At 49.3% G+C, this 22,447-nt stretch overlaps 1 protein-coding gene and 1 long non-coding RNA gene across 5 annotated transcripts in view; one reads left to right on the top strand and one right to left on the bottom strand.

The window, feature by feature from the left end:
• Positions 1–22,447, bottom strand: part of HIVEP3 (HIVEP zinc finger 3) — a 537,183-nt gene that overhangs the window by 165,923 nt on the left and 348,813 nt on the right. The gene's annotated exons all lie outside the window — the stretch shown is intronic.
• LOC144334039 (uncharacterized) lies at positions 12,351–13,624 on the top strand. The gene is made up of 2 exons (XR_013403401.1): positions 12,351–12,530; positions 12,635–13,624. It is a non-coding gene; the product is annotated as an uncharacterized LOC144334039 (long non-coding RNA).

The raw sequence follows: 22,447 nt of genomic DNA, 5'->3' as shown, positions 1-22,447 counted from the left end.
AGCTCTGTCCACGCATCTCCTGGAATCAGGCCCATCACCTCCCACCCTTCTGACCGCTGCAGCCACTGCTTGGCCCTTGTCTCAATCCCCAGTTCCCATGGGCAGTGTTCTTTTGCTTCTCTGGCCTCAGCTTCTCTGCCCTGGAGCTGTTATCTCAAGATTCCTCAAGAATGACTCTGCATCCCACGTGCCTCTCCCTACCTTTCTGTTTGTGGGTGGCAAGCCCTATTCTCTGGGCTAAGGACTTTCTACACATCACCTTGCTTTATCCCCCAACAATCCTGGAAGATGTTTATTATTTATCCCTTTTTACAGGTGACGAAAGGGGTTTGATGAGTTTAATTTGTGACTGATCACACAGCCAGGAAGGACAGCAGGCTGTCTGCCTCTCTGTCCTCTCCCACCAGGTTCCCCCAGCCTTGAGGGCAGGGCTTGAGCAGCGATGCCCAGAGCAGAGGCAGTCAAGACATCTGGCCAGTTCGGGTGGGGAGTGAGGAGAGTGAAAGAGGAGGAAGACTCACCCAGGGACCATGCCTGGATTCTCTTGAGAAAGAATGAGTTAAACACTTATGTAAAGAGATTTGCAAATAGATTCTACAAAACAACATTTGGATGATTTAAGTGTTAAGGAATCAGAACCATATGGATTAAATGTCCCTGACGTTACGTATGGTTTTAAAAATTAGAAGGAAATGTACCGGGAATACACATATATATAAAATATGTAAAGCCAGACCACATTTTTAGCTTTGTGGACATGGAGTTATTTGAAAAATACGGCACAGCTTCTCCCAGGCTGGCGGTCCCCCTGCCTCCACCCCAGGCCTTGTCTTCTCCCCCACCAAATGGGGCTCAGCTCCCTCCCTAGGGGCCCAGCCTGAGAAAGAGACTTCCTGGAACAGCCGGCTAGCTGCTCTAACCACAGGACAGTTGGAGCCAAACAGCTGGGTCAGGAACGGCTGGGGTCTCCCAGAGGCCAGATGGGTGGTCTCAGGTGCAAGGAGGCAGTGAGAGAATGCAAGTTTCCCAGGAGGACCTGTAAGTACTTATAGAGAAGATGTTGAGTAGCTCAGGAGAGGCAGACAGCATTTTCAGTTCATTGTTGCTTTTGAACCTCACTCAGTTTCCCCAGCAGCCACAGGAGGAAAGGGTTATTACCCCCATTTTATAGGAGGGGAGGCTGAGGCTGAGGCTGGGGAGGGCTGGGTGCTCGGCTCAGCTTACAGGCAGTGCACCAGACCACGACCTGGATTTCCTGGTTACACACCCAGAGCTTCTCCTCACTGTATCTCACTGCTTGAAACAAACCAAAACCACGAGCCTGAGCCCAATTTCTTGAACTCTAAGCATTTTTTTTTCCCCAAGATTGTATTAGCTTCTCAAAGTTGAAGGTTTATCTGGCAGGGTACTTTTGAGGACTCCCTAAATATGAATAAATCAAGTTTGGTCGTGAGTCTAAATTGCACATGCTGTTGAGCTAGGGAAGAAGGGATACAATGTTCAGTTTGGGAAAAACCAAACCATCAGAAATTTCCTGGCCAAGTCCTGGTGGTGAAGAGAGAGGATGAGAACAAAAAGCCAGTTCGTTAAAAGCATCACGTTAGGTGCCAGGAGTGTGGGACCTCCCTGAACCCCCGCCCCAGCCTGTGCAGAAGGTGGGGTTGTCTTTCTTCTGCAGAAAAGGAAACAGACACAGCGAGCTTTGATGCACAGCTGCGTTTCTAACCCCGGACTCTCTGACACCAGGGCGGGGCATTTCCCTAAACCCAGCTGGCTGGGGCCAACCTCCCCAGAGGGGCCTGTGACAAAGCCAGAAGCAGGTTTGTCAGGAGAATTGAATGTCACCCAGACATAATCCCAGTGCCAAGAAAGCTGGCCCTGAGTCTGTCTCACGTCCCGCCAGGTCTCCAATGTCCAGTCCAGTGCCTGATGTTTGTTAAATGACCATTAAACAAATCAATGGGTGAAGAGGAAGGAGGCATCAAGGAGCCACTACATCCTCCCCTTCTCTTTCCTCCATTCCCCACCCATGCCACTGTTTTGTGGACACAAGGGATGGCCTTCACACGAATTTATTTATTCTAGCGACGCTTCATCCTGTTCAGTGGCATTCATGCTTACAGCTTGTCCAGAGCTCTCAGGGTGCTGACTGGAGCCTGGAATATTTCAAGGACATGGGATTCTCAGTGCAGGAACCAGGGGAAAGGAGAAAGGGCAGAGGAATGAGGACAGAGAAGGCGAGAGATTCCCTGCTCTGGCACTTCCTCCCTGTCCTGTACCCAGGACCCCTCCATAGAGTTTGCAGTAGATCTGCCCGTTGATGGTTTTCCTACAATGGCCTATTAACAGGTATCCTTTGTCCGGGGTTATCCCAGCCCCACCCAGCTGCCAGCCACCAGGATGGAATCCTCACGCTGAGATCACAGATCACATCCAGCCGCCTTTCCACTCAAGCACCTCTGAGGAGTCCCTTTGTCTGCAGCCTTTCCCATGGTCAATTATGTTGGGAAAACACTGCCTATTCTGCAGTCATCTTGGAGTTCCCCAATGTACACAGCAACGCACAAAGCCCTGAGAGGGGCGGGTAAAGAAAACAGCTCATCTGTAGTCCACACTTATTGGAACAGAACAGGGACTCCCCTTTTCCCCATCACAGGTCCCATCCTCTGCACCCCATCTTCATGGCCATGGAATTCTTAAAATGCTGGCACACGTAGCCTAGAAAGGCCCTCAGAGGCCTTCTGCTGGCTTCTCATTTATAGAACCACCTTCCCATGGGTGTCCCTGTCCCCGCACAGGTACCCCAAATGTCCTTGACTCCAGGCTTTAATCCGTACCCCTGTGTGCTCCAGGCCTGTCCTGCTTAAATCCTCTCAATGGCTTCCTTCTGCTATTGAGACAAAGGCCAAATTCTTCCACATGGTGTCCAAGGCCTGCTTCAGTGACCCCACGTGCCCCTCCTGCCGCATCTCCTCCTCGATCCACCCGGGGCATAGGGTCTTCTTTCAGTGCCCCCTGCCTCCGGGCCTTTGCACATGCTGTGTGTGTGCCTGGAACACTCTGCTCGTACATCCCTTCCACACCCAGCTGACTCCTCTTTAGCCTTTCCATTTCCCCTTGCATGTCACCTCCTCATGGAAGCCCTCCCCTGCCCCAACTAAACCAAGCCCTGTGCACATTCCCCAGCACCAGGCATCACCTCTCCAGGGCCTCTCAAGTAGCAGCATTTGTAACTTTTATTTCTGTGTGCAGTCTTGTCAGATGAGAGTGACATGTATGCTTTGCTCACCATGGAATCCCACATGGATTGTTTCTCAATGCCCAGCCCTGGGATCAGAGAACTGATCACCCTGTGATGTTAGTACGGAGGTGCTGTCTCCACTCAGAGCTTGCTGAGCCCTCCCTAGGAAGACCAGAAGAGTTTATCACTCATCGTGAATTCCCTGCACCTGGCATAGAATATGATTCAAACTCAGCCCTCAATATGGGCCTAAAGGAAAGTGTGCAGGGGTGGTGGGCGAGCCCATGGGGAGGAGAACCAGGCCATAGGCTCTGCTGATGATTGCGGCTCCAGGGTGTATCCACACGGCCCAGCTCAGACACAGCAAATGTTATGGAGCTGAGGTGACATAGGGTCTTGGGGACTGAGGACAGCTGAGGAACTGCCAATGGCCAGGCAACATCTAATGCCACATCACCCTGCTTCCCCTCGACCAGCTCTGCCAAGCAGGTTTTTTTTATTTTTTATTTTTTTGAGATGGAGTCTTGCTCTGTCCCTCAGGCTGGAGTGCAGTGGCATCATCTTGGCTCACTGCAACCTCCGCCTCCCAGGTTCAAGCGCCTCAACCTCCCCAGTAGCTGGGATTACAGGAATGTGCCACCATGCCCCACTAATTTGTGTATTTTTAGTAGAGACAGGGTTTCACCAGTGGCCAGGCTGGTCTTGAATTCCTGGCCTCGTGATCCACCTGCCTTGGCCTCCCAAAGTTCTGGGATTACAGGCGTGAGCCACCGCGCCTGGCAACTAGGTGTTTCTCAGCAGTCCCTGAGGCCTGGGTGAGGCTGGGGATGGCGGGGGATAGTTTCCCCATGCAGGTAAAGGGGGAAGAACAGGGGACTCAGACTCTGGCCCAGTGTCTCAGAAATTCACTGTGGGAGCGTGGCAGGGTCACACAATGCTTCCAAGCCTCAGTTTCCCTATCTGTAATATTTAAGGGATAAGCCAATATATAATGACTTACATATTTTGCATCACGTCATCACTGACTCAGTGCTTTCATCCATCCCAGGGTAATGCACGGTCACTGCTTTTCTTTCTCTGTTCAGTATCCTCTCTCCCCTTTCTTCTGGCAAGAATTCCTTAGGAAACTGCCCCCAACTCCACTCTCGATTCAGGCAGGGCTTCCCTTCACAGGAGGCCACCATCGTGGCCATGGCAGGGAGGGGCAACCTGTTTGGCCAAACATGATTGCCCACTGACCCAGAAGTAGTCATGTGGCCCGAGGTGGGCCAATCACAGCACCTCCCTGGGATTTTTCACCTTGCAACAGCTGGGAGGAAAGTCTACTTTTCATTCTGGAGTCACCAGCTGGGATGGTGAAGGCTAGGAGCCAGCAGGGGCCATGGCCCTTCTCTACCCTCCAGAGTCACTGTGTTATGCCATGTGGAGGATGACACCCAAAAGCAGCAGATGAGACTGAGATCAACACGAAAAGGAGTAAAGATGAAAAGAATGGGGAAAATAAGAGTCTGGTGATCTGATGATATTATATCAGCTCCTGGATCTAGCCATGCCTGAGCTCCACCACCTACTCATCCCTATAAAATGAGACAATGAGACAAAACTCAGTTTCTCTTTTCCCACCCCCAACTGTCACTTTTAAACAATCTCCTTGAAAAGGCAGGAGGAATGAAAATGAGCCTGCACTGAGAGCCATGCACTGCTCTAACATGCTTCACACGTATCATCCGGTCTAATCCTCATGACAAGCCTATGTCGTAATAGAGAAATACAATAGTGTGATAGAAGACAGTGGACGCTAGAAAAGGGTGACAAAGACCTGAGCTCTAATCTTAGCTCTGCCGTGCACCAGCTGTGTGACATTGAGTCAGTCCCTTAACTTCTCTGGGTTTATCTTTTTTCACTATAAAATGGGGTAGTGATGCCTCCCTCAAAGGCCATCAGGAGGAATGATGAGACAAAACAAATGAAAGAGCCTAGAATGTTCTTGGCTAGGAGAACTTTAATATATGTTAGTTGAGCCTGTGAAGTCCAGAAGTCCTACAGCTAGTCTTGTTTCTAAGAATTAGCGTTGGCCATGGGGAAAAGAAGAGAGGAATGCGTGACAAGCTCCCAGCTAAAGTCCAATATCTGGATAATATCCAGCATTGGCCTGTAACTATCAAATCTCCAACGACGTGAGGCTGGCTGATGCATCTGCTTCCCCGCACACCAGGCGGTCAGGTGAGTCTGCAGGAGCAACAGTTCTGGTGAGCAGTGATGGGTCACCAAGGCAAGGGGCCTGTTAATAGTTTCCAGATGGGCCTAAACTGCTTCCAGTCTCCCCTGCACAGTGTTGAAAAGATGGGCTAGGCCTCTGAATAAAGCTGAACTTGACCTGGAGACACCAGCTAATGGGTTATTGGCTTTACTGGGTTGGGGACAGGGCATGCCTCTCTGTGCTGGGCTGTCTGAGAGGTTGGCCCGTTTGTGTCACCTTCTGAAGAGCAATTCTAAAAAAAATGTTGCTCTGAATAAATATTTTGGTTCCATTTTGCGACGTGGCTGTTGGGGAGATTTCCACCGAGTGTGGTTTGCAAGGCGATTCTCCTCTGTTGTTTACTCTCGGCGATCCCCACAGCCTGTTCCTGGCAGGCATCTGCGTCTGCTGCACTCCTGGGCCGCTGGGACCTGGATGCTCCGCTCCAGAGAGAGGCTGAGTTGGCCGGCCCCTCCATTGGGAGCCTGATTGCGACAATGCATTAGGCAGCTGGCCACAGACCCACAGGGCCTCCCTACTCCCCAGCTTAACCTTGCCCTCCTTAGCCAGTTCTGGCCAAGGCTGGTGCTCTTTTAGGAGTCCCATTCCCACCAACAAGGAGGAGGCTGTAATTAGCCCAGCTGCTCTAGGCCAGGGGCTTGGAATTCCTGCGGGCCTAGAGAAGCAGCCTTGTCCATTTCCTCTTCCCAGGGGTGGCCTCCTGCTCCCCCTCCTCTCCACCCACACACCTCTTCCCCAGAACCACAACCACACAGAAGGAGGCACTATCCAGTCTGAGCAGGACCACTGTCTCCCACCCATCCCCCACACATCAAAGCAACATGGAGAGAAACCCCAGCCCCCTTGGGCCCAAGCACACCACACCTCTTGGTTACAGTGACTGTGACGACTGCCCTACCCGCTTGAGGCCAGGTCCCCAGGGCTGCCAAGGCTCAGCATGCCCAGCCCTGCTCAGATGATGACAGCTCTCCAGGCAGGAGGCCACACCTCATCTCAAAGAGGAAGTAGTTCGAGGTGGGAGCCTTAAGCACACTTTCAAGCCAGCTCATCTTAGACTCTGCTCCCTATCACCATTGCCAGATGTCCAGGGAGAAGAAGGATTCATGGGGTCAGGGTTTGGCAATCAAGGCAGAGAAATGGCACAAAGTAGGGAGGGTGGTTCCCAGGCATAGAGTTAGGTGTCATAGTACAGGACCCATGGCCCAGGGAGAAGGTGCTCCACAAGGATACATCTCAAGGATCCTGGGTGGGAGGACTTATATCACAACTGGGCATTTGGAATGTTCGAGACCCTTGCCATGGAGGCAGGGGCTGGCACACACTGTTCTTTCTCCCTCCTTTTTCTTCTCACCCCCCCAAAGCCACTCCCCTACTCTTTTTGACATGTGTCCAATTCTGGTGGCTCGAGTTTTCATGATGCAGGCCTTCTGGGACCCTGTTTTGTGGGTGAGGAAGCTGAAACTCCCAGAGGCCAGGGTCACAGAGCAGGCAAGGCAGAGCCTTGATTTGGGCCCATTTGTCAGAATCCAAGTCCAGCACTCATTCCATGGCACCATGGCTGCCTCTGAACATAGAAAGGACAGATCCTATCTTCCCAGTTGGGTGCATGGGACTCATTTACCTGTACCTGCAATGGAAGCTGCTAGTCCCTCCCTAGCCTCTCTCAGTGGTCCAGAGACCAGTTGCATGCATTTGGGGAGGGGGCTGGTGGCAGGCATGGAAGACTGCTTTGGTATGGAGGGGAGTTGACCAGCCTACAAGGTGCTGCTGCCCAGCGTGGCTCTTCTGGCACCAGGTAGACCAGGAGTGTCCCTCCTTCCCCCAAGCTCTGCTTGGCTCCAGACTCTCAGTTCAGTGCCTGAAGGCTCAGCCCTACCCATCACTGAGTTCAGCCTGCCCAGACCTGGGAGGATGTGGGAAACCCAGTTCCATCTAGGGCTAGAATTAATTTTCTCACCAGAAGCCACAAGCCTTGTGGATGCTCTGGACTTGCCTCTACTCGCTTGCCACAGTCTTCTCCGAGTGCCCTTGGGAGGCAGGTCATCTCTCTGGGGGTCTGACTTGAGCTCAATCCTGCTGCCCTAATGAGAACTTCAGGTCCACTTTGCTAAGGGTCTGGCGCCTGTCTGACCCCACAGCCACCCCCTCCATTACTGTACCCTGTGCCTCATCCTTTTAGCAACCAAGTCTGGATCCTGCCCTGAAGGCGAGATGGGCCAGGATGGTTGAGCCTCCTTCTAAGAGACACTGGCTGTCACACCCCAGGCACACACTGGTCACTGGGATGACCATGTGGGCTAGACAGCTAAGGATGTGACATAGTCATTTCTCTACAGGTCAGGTTGGCAACCAGGCTTGACATTGGGCTACTCCTCTCAGGCCAAGCAGCTGAGACCCCTGGGCTCCATCAGTACCGAGCATGTCCAAGGTATCTAAGGGGACATTCTGGCCTTGTCCTCAAATGCCAATGATCTTCTTCCTGTCTAAACTCTAACTCTGGCAGGGAGTCACTCAGAGTGATAAAACAGTGGGAAGGATTGGGGGCAATAAGCTTCATCCAGAAAGATCACTTACAGGTTCTTAGTCTTATCACAATGTCCCGCTAGGCGGGGCTCAGCCTATAGTTCCAAGGCCATAGTCCCACCTGCTTCTTCTTGAACCAGCTGATGGCTGTCTCAGTCCCACCCGGGGCAGGAACATTGTCTTTTACGCTGTGCTGGAAACACGAACCACACCTCTGCATGGAAACTGCCCTGTGCTCTGCTCTGTGATTCTCATGCTGGCATCCCAAATCTTTTAAAGCAGTATGTGGAGTTCCCAATCAACGGGCATCAAGTTTCAGTTAAGCCAGATGAAGAAGCTCTGGAGATCTGCTGCACAATATTGCATCAATACCTGTAGTCTACAACAACGCATTGTGCACTTGAAATTTTGTTAAGAGGGTAGACCTCAAGTGTTCTTACTGCAATAAAATAAAACAGTATATAGCATATAAATCAAACAGGACAACCCCTCTCCGTGGAAGCTTTTGTGAAAACAATCACAGCTACCAATTACTGAGACTTGCTATGTGCCACGATCTGGGCTGACCATTTCGCATTTATTTAAGCCTCACGATAATAATCCCTGGAGGTGGTATTAATATTATTCCCAATTTGCAGATGAGAAAACTGAGGCCCAAAGTCTGTCCTATTCCACAACTCTTGTCATTCCCCAGAAGCTGAGAACTGGCGTGTGTGTGTGTGTGTGTGTGTGTGTGTGTGTGTGTGTGTGTTTGTGTGTGTATAGATACAGACTGTCTGCTGGAGTGCAGTGGCACAATCACAGCTCACTGAAACCTCAAACTCCTTGATTCAAGGGATTGTCCTGCTTTAGCCTCCCGAGTAGCTGGGACTACAGGTGTGCATCGCCATGCCCAGCTAATTTTTAGATTTTCTGTGAGACAGGTTCTTGCTTTGTTATCCAGGCTAGTCTTGAACTTCTGAGTTCAAGTAATCCTCCTGTCTTAGCCTCACAAAGTGCTGGGATTGCATCTGTGCACCACATGCTGAGCCTGATCTGTGTGTTTTATCAATGGGCTTCGGAGATGGTTCTTGAGGGCCAGGGGTGACTCACAGTTGAACTAAAATGAGATGGGCCCTCTCCCCAGCAGAACACACTAAAGTGCTCAGCAGGTGCTCACGTGGCTGTGGGCCGCCTGCCTGTGCCATCCCAGGGTTAGTTTGTGAGCCACAGAGGACAAGGCACCCTTGCACCACATTCTTTCACAGGCACAGCTCTCGGGGCACACATCCTCTGGGCCAGAATGGTGCGGCGCTGGCCTGGACCCTCTCTCCTTGCTTCCCCAGAGACCATCCTACTGGGATGGGCAAGTGATCCAGTGGGCTGGCGGCACCTGAGGGAGGAGGGGCTGGGAGGGAGACCTTGTGTTCAACTACGTGAGTTCCACTGCCACAACCTTGTGACTGTGTCCCCTCCTCCTGATAAGGACTGGCTGCCCCGGCTTGGATGTTCTTTCTGACTATGTGCGAATCCCGGTTCATTTACAAATCTGCTCCCAGCTCCCCTCTGGGAATGATGAAGCCCTGCTCAGACACATCCCGCCTTCCTCTAATGCTCTCCCTGATGACATTTCCCTGGCTATTACATAATCAAGGGAGCCCAGCCTCCATCAGCCAGGACTTTAATTGGAAAGCTCTTCCCCAAGGGTCTCAGGGGATATGGCTTGTGCCAGCCCAAGCCCTCTTACTTCTCAACTCTTCTCTGTGGTCTCCCTTCTCTCTCTCTCTCATATGCACACAGGGACACGCAGGCACAGATATTTACATACCCCAGCAGCTGGAGCAGCTGAGGCCACATCTTCTGTGCCTGTCCTTGGCCACACTCAGTGGCTTGCATGCTTGGTGCTCACTGTGAACTATGCTGCCCTGGGTCTTTCAGGTCCATCCCCGCCAGGAAATCTTCTCTGAGGGCCTCCATGGGTGGCTCAGGGCTGGCCTCCTCCTGGCTTCCGTGGCACTCTGTGCTCATGGCATTGCTGTAGATGTGTCTGTCTCCCTACCTAGGTCGTGAGCTCTCAAGGGCAGGCACCAAGCCTGATTCTTCCCTGTGCTCCCAGCCCCTGAATTGGCCCGGCCCTGAGCGAGCTCTGGGAGGGTTGATGGAACAGGTCAGTGAAGCAGAGGGAGGACGCTGCCGAATGCCCTGTGGTTGGTGTCTTGGGGAGCTCTGCATGAGCTGCCCTACAGATTTTCCAGAAACACCACAAAATATCTGCTCTAGACAAACCAAAGAAATGAATCCAGTTTTCAGAGTGGAAACTGATGCCCAGTCAGGGAAGGGTGGTGCTTAGGGATGCAGGACCTCTTGGTGGCAGACAAGTCTTAAGGGGACTCGATGCAAACTCCCTTAGGCCTCTCCACCATCCTCTGCTGCCTCCGAGACCTCAGTAAGAGCCTTCGGAAGCTCACTCAGGGCTGCGCTCTGGGGAACTCATTTCTATTCCTTCCAATAGACATCTTCCAGGCCCTGGGCTTGGCCTGGGACTTAGTCCTGGTGCTTGCGGAGTTGTACAGACATGGACCCAAAGAGGTGCAAAGCGGGGTGAAAATCTAATAATAGAAATATGCACAAAAGTGCCACCAAGGAAGATGGAGGAGGTCAGAGGAGACACTGTGGAAGGAATGACATCTAAACTGGGTCTCAAATGAGAGTTTACAAGAGGACTAAGTGGAGATGGGAGAGGAGAGGAAGTGGGTGGTTCAGTGAAAGAGAAATGTGCAAAGACAGAGAAACATGAAACAACACAGCAAAATGGGGATCTGCCCAAGCCAGGTAGTGGGGCTGAAGCCCCAAAGACAGATGGGAACCTGCACTCGAAGGCTGAAGCAGTGGGCAAGGCCACATCAAGAAGGGCTTGAAAGCTACACTAAGCCAACTGGACCCCAGCTGGTAGGAAAAGAGCCTTATATTTGCAGTCCATGTGCCCTGTAACTCCTTCCACCATCCCCAAAGTGGTAAAAAGCACCGGTAGATGACATAATCCCACTCTATCCTTTACCCAGGCAACCCCCTAGGCCCTGGAACAAACACTTCACCACTCATGGGAACTCCTCTTAGCCACAGACATCCTTGCATCTCAGAGCTGGAGCTATGAAGTGCTAACAATTAATCATTGCAGAGATTAGGTCATGGTGCCTTCAGAATATGAAGTCCTCAGGGATAAGTTTTATAAACAGGTTTGGAACTTTAGCAGAAACAGCTTCTCTTGAGTCTGAGTAAAGGAAAGGGTTATTGCCTGGCTCAGGGCTGGTACGGCCATGGCTTGAGGCTGGGAAGAAGCCCACAGTGGCCGCATGTTTTCCCGTGAGATTGCACCTGCACTGAAAATCCTGGAGCATCTTCTAGTACTTTCACTAGAGCCCAGGACTCAGTAAAAATTCAGGAGCATGAGTCAAAGCAGCCTGGCAGAGGATGCAGCTAAGTTAGAAGAGGCTCAGGACCTGGAGGCAGCCCTCTGTGGTGCTGCCTCTCACTGCCATCTCTATGCAGCACTTAGAGGTTCTTCCCATCACCGCCCTCCTGGTCCTATCACTGCTGGTGACCCTCATAACCCATAGAAGAACTCAGCAAGTTGTGTGGGGTGCAGGGTGTTGCTACGGAGCTCGGAGGACTATCAGTCTCTAATTGGTTAGCAGCTGTGTGGTCCTTTGTCCTGTCTTCCAAAAGCACTGCCTTTAAAAAAGACCTTTGCTTGACCTTGAGATCAAGTCTGCTCTCTGACAAATGTGGAAACTGAGCCCTGGCAAGGGGAAGTGGTTAACCCAGGGTCATGAGGCGAGGTGGGGACAGGGGTGCAGGAGGACCCAGGTCTCCTCACTGTCTGCCTCACCACTCTGACTTCCTGGAGGTGACTCAGCAAGACAGGCAGCAGAGGAAGGAAGTGGGAAAGGGAAGCCCAGCCTGCTGGATTCCAGGTCACCACTTTGTTAGTCCAAAGCCACCAACCACCTTGGCCATGCAGCTCTGCCTGGTGCCAGTGACCTTCCAGCCCTTCCTTCCCAAGGCTGCAGTTGCTGACCATTTCCTCCAAGGTCAAGCTCACATGGCCTCTCCAGGGTCTCCAGCAACTCCCTACTGTACAGTCCCATGGTGCTGTCCTCCTGCTGGGGTCAGGCGTCACCTCCATAGACCTGGTATGTGGCTGAACTTGTGCAGGCTGAAGGTTCATCAATGAGATGAGAGGAGGTGTAATTACTGCCTCATGTTTAATAGCTGGGCTCTGGGGCCTGTTTTCAGTTTTCATCACTTGCTGGCTATGGGTGCTTTGATCAACCTCCCTGAACTCAGTTTCTTTTTTTCTTTTTTATTTTTTTGAGATGGAGTCTCGCTCGTCACCCAGGTTGGAGTGTAGTGGCGCAATCTCGGCTCACTGCAAACTCCGCCTCCTGGGTTCATGCCATTCTCCTGCCTCAGTCTCCCAAGTAGCTGGGACTACAGGCACCCACCACCACACCCGGCTAATTTTTTGTATTTTTATTAGAGACGGGGTTTCACCGTGTTAACCAGGATGGTCTTGATCTCCTGACCTCGTGATCTGCCCGCCTCGGCCTCCCAAAGTACTGGGATTACAGGCATGAGCCACCGCGCCCGGCCCTCAGTTTCTTTACTCTGTAAAATGAGATTACAAGTAACAGTATATACTTTGTAGGTTGCTTGGAGGATTAGATGAGATAATGGCCTGCCCCAGACCATGAACTTAAGACATATTGGCTCTTGACATCAGCGACTGTGCTAGGTGTGTTCACATGCATCCTCTCATTTAATCTTCACAACAACCTGCCAGGTGGATACCATTATTCTCTTTCACTGGTGAGGTGAGGGCACACAGCTCATGGCCAGATGTGAACCTGGTTCTATCTGATTCCAGAGTCTGGATATTCTCCCGTCTGCTAAAGAACCTTCTCTTACTGTTATATGGTCAAATGCCTGTGTTTGCCCTACTACCATGTGCTTGTGTGGACAGGGCCTCTTCTCCTTCTCCCTGGATTCCAGTCCTGGCTCTAACACTTCTCAGGAATGAGACTTGTCTCTGAGCCCCCACTGTCCCATCCATACACTGAAAAACTGGCACTCCCCCAGCCTTCTTCTCGAAGGAACACACAAGATGGATGTGATGGTGTTCTGCAAACTGTACCTTGCTGTTTGAATGCAAAGTGTTACTCCCCCAAGCAGAAATACTTTTGGGACTGTTACGAGTGCAGCCTGAGGGTAGAGATCCAGGAGGACCAGGGCCTATAGCAGCACCTGCCTTGGCCACCACAGGAACTGCTGCAGGTCCCTTCAGTCTGTGGCTTTCTATATGTTGAGAGCAGGTCCTTGAGAGCAAGGCAGGGAGGTTGCAGATACAGTACAAGTCTTTGTTTCCTTGCCTGTTTCCTTCACTGCACTGTAAGTTCCTCAGGCAGAAGGAATGGCTCACAGCACATCCCTTGGACGGATGGCATTCACCCCCGTCTCCAGCCACATGGGCTCCTGGGAGCTCACGAAGTGGACCATGCTGCTTCGCTCCCATGCCCAGTTCAACTCTCCAGGGGAAGAGATCATCCTTATCTCATGAACCCAGGTCTCCACCTCAACTGTAGCACTTACAATATCACAAACCTGATTTCTACCTTGAATCCTTTTTGGAACAGGGTCAGGATTTGAATAAATAAATATATTTGAACTTCTTTGTTTTCTGTCTGTTTCTTTTGCTGGATTGTAAGTTCCCTAAGGCACCTTCTGTGTGATACTCATCTTTGTAACTCTCAATAACCAGCACCAGGAACACTTGGGGTATGTGTAGCATGGTTCTCTCTCCAACCCACCTCTCTGTCTTGCAAACTCTCCCTATCTCACGGGCTGGCATGTATTAGAACTGTGTGTAACAGTGGAAACAACAGGCATCAGTGGATCTGAAAACAAGCAAATGGACTGGCTTATCATGTGGGGGCTGTCTCATGTCTTGATGAATTCTGGGTTTATTTTTGGGTTCTAGACTGTGGTTTTCTGTTGTTTGTTTTGTTTTGTTTTTTGAGATGGAGTCTCACTCTGTCACCTAGACTGGAGTGCAGTGGTGCAGTCTCAGCCCACTACAACCTCTACCTTCTGGGTTCAGGAGATTTTTGTGCCTCAGCCTCCTGAGTATCTGGGACTACAGGCACACACCACCACGCCAAGCTAGTTTTTTTGTATTTTTAGTAGAGATGGGGTTTCACCATGTTGGCCAGGCTGGTCTTGAATTCCTGGGCTCAAGTGATCCTCCCACCTTGGCCTCCCAAAGTGCTGGGATTACAGGCATGAGCCACCACATCCGGCCATAGACTGTATTTTCAAAGTCACCACTTAAGTAATCTCTTCCAGAACAATGGGCCGATGTTCAAGATACACAATGGGGAGAAAGCAAGGAGTAGGAATCCATCAAAAGCCCCATTACAGTTGTCTTCTTTTCTCTTTGACTTTGCTGTTGATGAGTTTACATGCCTGACCACTTCCAGGACATATCAAGCCTGGACATAACTGGATTGTGAGAGTGTGCTGTGTACTTCTAAGTACTGACTGGACCCCTGCAAAAGCCTGGCCTCTTTTATGGGTCAAGGAGTCCTGGTGAAGACAGTATCAAGTCTTCCAGGGGTGAGGATGGAGTATAAACAGACAGCAGTTCTGAGACCGCAGAACCCAGGAAGCAGTTCTAGCTGCTATGAGTCTCTGGTTCTCATCTGTGAAAAGGGAGAATAAAATCCACCCTGCAGAGTCATCACAGGAGCAGCATGAGATTACAATATATAAACACAGGAGCATGGTAAGAATGGATTCATTCACTCCACAAATAACCATTTCGCATCTATTATGGACCAGGCCCTGTTCCAGGGACTGGGCACAGTATACAGACAGTGGCATGTGGGCTGGTCCTGAGCGCTATCAAGAAAGGCGAAGCAAAAAAAGGGAACAGAATGGGGGTGGTGGCAGTAGGAGGTGTTGCCTTGTTAAGTAGGGGACCAGAGAAGGCTTCACTGAGAAAGGGACATTTAAGTAAGGACCCAAACGAAGTGAGGGATGGGCCATGTGCATACGCTTCCTAACAGAGGAAACAGTAAGTGCTAAGGCCCTGAGGCCAGAGTTTGTAGAACAGTACACCGTCCAGAGGATATGGGGGCAAGACAATCACTGGGGCTGTGAAGGCATTTATGCAACTTCTGAATTTCACTGAATTTCACTCAGAGATAGGAAGCTATGGGAGGTTTTCCAGCCAAGGTGACACAAGCTGACTTTTAGAGCTAATCACTAAACTTTAGCTGCCCCTTCTCTTCAAAGCTTCATTAAATATCCAGACCTCTGCAACTCCAGCCTATGTGCCTCTCCTTTCTCAGATTTCTTCCAGCTTTCCACATCTCTCCAAACCAAGAGAGCCTCATCATGCTCTGCCACATGCAGGCTGGAAAGGGACCTCGCAGCGAGGCTGTGGTTGGGAAGGGACAGAAACAGAGCAGTCTTAGGTAAGGGATCTTGCTCCCCGCCCTCTGTGCTCCGAGGGCCTCTGGACCTGGCTCAGCTGCAGCCAACGCACATACTTAGGTGCACGGTGATGCTGGGAGCAATGACAGAGTCCCCGGTGCCCCTTCACCATCTGAGAAAGCTCAGCGCAGAACTAGGGAGCATTTCACTCCATGCTCCCTCACCCTGCTTATCTACCGAAAGGTGAAATCATTTGTTTTAAAATAAAACAATTCCCATCTCTATCAGTGGTTTTTAACCTTTTTTGGGTCACCGGCTCCTTTGAGAATCTGCTGAAAGTTATGAGCTATGAGAAAATGAACATGAGATATGTACTCATTTTCTTATCATTTCAGGGGTTTCACAGATCCTTGAAAATTCAGCGAAGAAACCATTATCTAAGCCGACCATTTCCCAGCCACAGCTCCAGATGAATGAATGAATGAATGAACAAATAAATAAAGAGGCTGAGTGCAGATGGAGGAACGATGGGGGATGAACAGAGCAGAAAGATGCATCTGCCTGTGGGCACCACAGTTCTTGTTGATGGTTCCCAATGCCTTCAAAGAAGCCAATTGGGAAGTGACATGGGGTCAGGGCATGCTTGACAGGTGACCTCCAGATAGCCGAGCCGATCTCCTTCAGTTCCTCTCATCTGACCCCTTGTGTTGCTCTCCTCTGACCCCTCTGGGTGGCTGTCTTCCTAAAAGGTATCAAAGCACACTTCCCTGCCTTTCTCAGGGTGCCCTGAACAAAACAGAACCTTTTCCTGGATGGCTATGGGGCAAGAGAATGAATATAATCAGATGTATAAAATGTAAGCAATCACTTTTTCTGGTCATACGGCTGACCTGGCTGAGGCCTAGAGGCCCCACATTGGTCCCTCCCCAGCCCTTTCTGGGATCCAGGTTTCTGGCCTCCCAGTTCATTTTAATTTTTGATACATCTCCAGGGAAGGTGGAATGAACACTTAACTCATTCTTAAAGTCACACCTCTCACTGTGAAACTTTTAACACAATCTCATTTTTTTCTAATCATTGTTCTACATTGTAACACAGGGAGACCTGAGGTGGACTGGGGTGGGTAGGAATCCATCCAAACACACAGTGGTCCCAGGGAGCTCTTCTCACAGAGAAGAGCCTCCAAGGCCCCAGTGACGTGGCTCCCCCGTCTCTCCTCTGATCATTCTGCCTCCTCCTCGGCACCATGCTCCAGACATCCTGAGCTGGGAGTTCCCCAAACGGACCTGTTTTTTTCCACCTCTGTTGCTTCAGGTGTGCTGTGCTGGCCACCTGGAGCACAGGCCACCACCTGCTAGTCTCACAAGAAAACTCTCACCTCTCTGCTCAAGCTCACCTCCCAACCTCCTCAGAGAGCCCATTTCCTTCCCCTGGGAATCCCATGTCCTCACCTTAACCTCAGCACTTAGGACACTGTATTTCCAACATTTAAAAACAATCTTTTTGGGAGAACAAAGTTACAGCTTAGAGAAAGACACTTACAAATGTTTGCTTACCCATTCATTTCATGAACGGAGTCTTATTTATCTTTGTTTCCCCAGCAAACAGCACAAGGTACATATTGATGTTTCCGTAGGTATTTGCAAATAAATGTTTCCCTGGTTGAGTGGTTCTCTCTTTACCCTTCCAGCTGGATTGTCTGTTGTGACCTCAACCCCCTGCTGGTAGGGTTCGGTCTTTCACTGGCCTCCCTCAGCCTCCACGGGGCACCTATTAGAAATGCGTGCAAACCATGAGGGAACAGGCGCCAAGGGGCTCTCTTGGGAGTGAACTCGCCAACTTAGTGTTTGGAGGTCATGCCTCAAGCTATGGCTGCCCTGGTGAGTCTGCGCTTTCTGGGATCTGGGTGGGTAGGGTCACTGGCGGGGAAACCTCCTCCAGCAAGTTGTCATAGTAACCAGGACTTTCCGTTTCATGGGAGAGAGTCCCTGGGAGGAAAAACACACCAAGGGCTTGGGGGGAGTGGTAGAAAGCCATGAAAAGCCTTCTGACACTGTCCTCCCGTACCCTTTGCTTTGCTTCCTACTGGTTTACATGCTCAAGGTAGAGGCCATTATGTGTGGGCATCTGAGTAGAAGCTGCTGAAAATAGCTGCCCGACTATTTCAGGGAGCAGCTGAATATGCATGAAGCTATTTTAGAAAAGATGTCCCTGGCCCAGCTAATCCAAACCCCATCCTTTCCCTTAGAAGTGCCAAGACAAGTTGAATGGGACCTTTCTTAGTCTTTCTCACTAGGGTGGGGGTGCTTCAGAAGCCGCAGAAAGAGCACCCTGGCTAATGTTGGCACTGCAGCCTGTCGGCTCCGCCTCCCAGTCCCGTGGTGACAGAGGCTTCTAGCCAGACAGCTCAGCCCTCCAGGGTCCTCCGGGGCCTTGGCAGCCTTCAACAACTACTTTGCCACAATCTCGTGTGCCTAGGTCTTTGGGAGTCTCAGATCTTAGATACTTCCACGTTTGTTCATTCCTTCATTCAATACACTTGTATTGCTGGATAACATGTGCAAGGATTGTGTTGGGTGCTGGGAATAAAAGGTTCCTGACACCAGCTTATGGCGGGGGAGTGTGGACAGGTGAGTAGAAAGACAATAACCATAAAGTTCCAAAACAGAGAGGAATCAGCTGTTGGGAGGACAGGGGAAGGAGCCCTTGCTTCTTCCTGATGGTCAGAGAAAGAAGATGGCGTTTGAGCTGAGCCTTGTCTGAGAGACATGGCTGGCTCAAGGGGCAGGGGATGGCTGGGTATGGCAGGGGCACCCTGGTGGGAGGGTGTGCCTGCAAAGAAGTGAGAAAGAAGGGCAGGAGACTATGGGGACACTGAATGCTGGGCTAGCAATGCCTTCTCTGAGTCCTCAGGCTGGGATGGGGAGCACCCCGCTTCCACGAGCCTGAAGTGCCTGGTGCACCCTTGCCACTGTCTTCAACCTAGACCAGAAGTGCCTTGGGCCAGGAGCCTGGTCAGATCCTCCTGGGCATCTCCAGAGCCCTGTGCCAGGCTTGGGACTGAGCACACTTACATATTGTTGGCTGAAAGCATGGATTCTGGCCTGGCGCGGTGGCTCACACCTGTAATCCCAGGACTTTGGGAGGCCAAGGTGGATGGATCACCTGAGGTTGGGAGTTCAAGAGCAGCCTGGCCAACATGGTGAAACCTCATCTCTACTAAAAATACAAAAATTAGCCAGGTGTTGTGGCAGGCACCTGTAATCCCAGCTACTCGGGAGGCCAAGGCAGGAGAATCACTTGAACCCAGGGGGAGGAGGTTGCAATGAGCTGAGATCGCTCCATTGCACTCCAGCCTGGGTGACAAGAGTGAAACTCCATCTCAAAAACAAAAACAACAAAAAAAGAAAGCATGGATTCTGGAGCCAGACTTCCCAGGTTCAAACCTGGGCTCTGCCCCTTACTGGCTGTGACCTTGAGCAAGTTATCTGACCTCTTTTTGCCTCAACTATAAAATGGGGATAATAATACAGTCTATCTCATGGAGTTTCTTGGTGAGAAGACTCCATTACATGAATTAATATATGTCAAGGGCTTAGAAGTCTGTGTGGCACATAGAAAACAATACATAAAAATGTTAACTATATTATTCTAATGAGTATGGATTTTTATCTTGACAATGGAGTGCCATCAATAACAAGTTTTCTTTCTAGATTAAAAATAGCTTTATTGCTTTGACTGATCATATTATATGTACCCACTGTAAAAAGTTAAAGCATTATCAGTATAAAGAGGGACAGAAAAAAATCCCCTTAAATCCTGACTCACTACTGACATGACCATCTGCTATGGCCTGAATGTATGTATCCCTCCAAAATTCATATGTTGAAATCCTGACCATCAAGGTGACAGTATTAGGAGGTGGGGCTTTTGGGAGGTGATTAGGTTCTGGGGGCAGAATCTTCATGAATGGGATTAGTACCCTTATAAAAGAGGCCAAAGAAAGACCTCTCATCCCCTCTACCATTTGAGGACACAGCAAAAAGGTAACACCTATGAATCAGACAGTAGAGCCTCATCGGATCATGAATCTGCCTTGATCTTGAACTTCCCAGCCTTGAGAACTGTAAGAAATAGACTTCTGTTTTTCTAAGCCACTCAGTTTATGGTATTTTGTTACAGCAACCTGAATGAACGAAGACACTATCTTTTTAGATACTGTCAATCCTCATTATTCATAGATTCTGTATTTGCAAATTTATCTACTTGATCAAATTTATTTGTAACCTCCAAATCAATACTTACATTCATAGTCATTTGTGGATGTGCAGAGTGGTGAAGTTTTGTTTTTTTTTTTTGAGATAGAGTCTTGCTCTGTCTGCAACCTCCACCTCCCAGGTTCAAGAGATTCTCCTGACTCAGCTTTTTGAGTAGCTGGGATTACAGGCCTGTGCCACCATGCCCAGCTAATTTTTGGAGTTTTAGTAGAGACAGGGTTTCACCATGTTGGCCAGGCTGGTCTTGAACTCCTGACCTTAAGCGATCCACCTGCCTCAGCCTCCCAAAGTGCTGGGATTACAAGCGCGAGCCACTGAGCCCAGCGTGGTGAAAATTTTGTGTCGCCTAACGTGTGTGTTCCTAGATGAGGCTGAATGAGGCGACCTTCTGTCTTCTAGTTTCAGATCCCATACGATAAACAAGTGTCCACAAAAAGGACACTATGGACAGTTTTCACAGTTTTGCACTTTTTGTTTGGCGATTTTACTTTTTCAAATGGCCTCCAAATACAGAGCTGAAGTGCTTTCCGGTGTTCCCAAGCCCAGGGGAGCTACTGCGCGCCTTACAGAGGAAACGCTGTGTTAGGTAAGCTTTGTTCAGAGAGGACTTATGGTGCTACTGGCCCTAAGCTCAATATTAATGAATCCACAATCTATGTTAAATAAGGTATGTTAAAACAGAAACACACATAAAACAAGGTTATATATTGATCAGCTGACAAAAACGTTGCCACCAGAGGCTTGCAGGAATCTCCTGCTGTAGTTCTCCCAGGAGCAACAGTTCAGTATTTGCTAATTCTGTGTTTGTGAGGACTTTATAGAACATACCTACTGTGAATAACAAGGATCAATGACATTTTTCTAAATACATGGATGTATGCTTCTGTGCAATTTGGAATGGATGTCCCATACCCTTTTGATACTTTAAAAAATCATATGTTAATATGTCAAAGGCATGTTTCCATTTTCATAAATACGGGTCCTCAGAGGGCTGCATCACTGTGCACATTTCTGTGATGAATAACCAGTAGCTCCCTATTGATGGGCAATTTGGTTGCGTCCCATTATTTGCTATTACAAACAATACTATGATGAACATCCTTATTGGTAATAATAAAAGAGCTAGCATTTATTCAGCACTTAGTAGGGGCCCAAGCCTCTGCTAAGAGTTTTATAAGTGTTATCTCATCTAAGCTTTGCCACAAGCCTATGAAAGTGGTACTACTATGCCCACTTTGCAGATGAGGACTTTGATGCTTAGAGATGTTAAGGAACTTTTTTAGGGCCAGGTGGCTTGAAACAAGGTCATTCTGATCTCAGACTCCACACTGTTAACCAATGCTCTGCTGCTTTCCTACACACATAATCCTGGGCACTCTAGGATACTTGTTTAGAAGTGAACTACCGAGTTGGAAGGTAGGGACATTTGAAAGTATTGACATATAAACTCCCCTCCAGAAAATGTGTATCAATTCGTGACCCACTAAACAGTGTTCCGGTGTTCCTGTTCCTCATTCTGCATTTCCCCAAGTATTTTCATTCTTTGAAACGGCCCCCGAAGGACACTTTGATTGTTTAATGTGCATCCTCTGCCCCTGGGTGACGACTCTTCACATGCTTTCTATGCTCTGTATTTGGTCGTTTGTGAATTGCTTGTTCATAGCCTCTGCCCATGTTTCCGCTGGCAATTTGTCTTTATCTAATACTTCGCTTACAAGAGCTCTTTGGGTATTAGTGCTGCTAACCTTTCACCCATCATGCCTATGTTGAAATACTTTTCTTATTTTGTTATCATCCTTTAACCTGATTACGGTGGGGTGTTTGCCCATAGGGTTTTTAATTGTTTTCCTTCACAGTTTCTGGATTTGATATTACATGTAAGGAGGCATTCATCATTCCGGTATGACATAAATATTCCCTCGTTGTCTTTCTTTTAGTATCATTATGGTTTCATGTTTTTTAATCTCCTTGGAATTTATTTTGGTGTAGGAACTGAGGTAGGGAGCCAGTTGCATTCCCTTCCCTCCCTACAAATAGCTCGCTGGTTGTCTTTAGAACACAACAGCAATCACCTGCATTTTCATCTCTAATTCTCGATGCCATGCATTCACATACTAAGCCTCACGCACACTGATATCTACTTCTGGGCTCTCTGTTCCTTGAGCCACAGGTCTATCTCTGTACCAACACTGACTTTTTCTAGGCCATTCGTCCATGTTTATTTTTCCAGATATACTTCGTAACCATTTTATGAACAATTTTTTGGGGGGATTTTGAGATTCAATTTTATTTATAGAACAATTTATAATACCTTCTTCAGTTGATTCTTCATAATTTTATGCTTTTATTTCTTTGGAGAATGAAGTCTTTTTCCCTTTAGGCTTTCTAACTGCCTTATTTTGGTACCACCTTCTTGGTGAAAGCTTTTCTACTCAGCCCTGCAGGAATCTTTTCTACTTTCTCCCCTTTCAGCACTCTGACTTTTGTGTGCCCCACTCCACTTTTTTACCCAGAATTATAATTACTGCCTAGACAGTGAGCCCTTTGAAGGCAGGGTCCTTGCATGGCCTATTTGTACATTTCCTACCACACCTGGCAGGTTGTCGGGGCTCGGGAGATATGTGCAGGGTGAATGAATGAACAAGTGAATGAAAGACATCCTCCTGGAAAGCG

This window comes from Macaca mulatta, chromosome 1 (assembly GCF_049350105.2).
Source record: "Macaca mulatta isolate MMU2019108-1 chromosome 1, T2T-MMU8v2.0, whole genome shotgun sequence".
Lineage (NCBI taxonomy): Eukaryota > Metazoa > Chordata > Mammalia > Primates > Cercopithecidae > Macaca > Macaca mulatta.
This window is presented reverse-complemented; position numbering and strand designations above follow the sequence as displayed.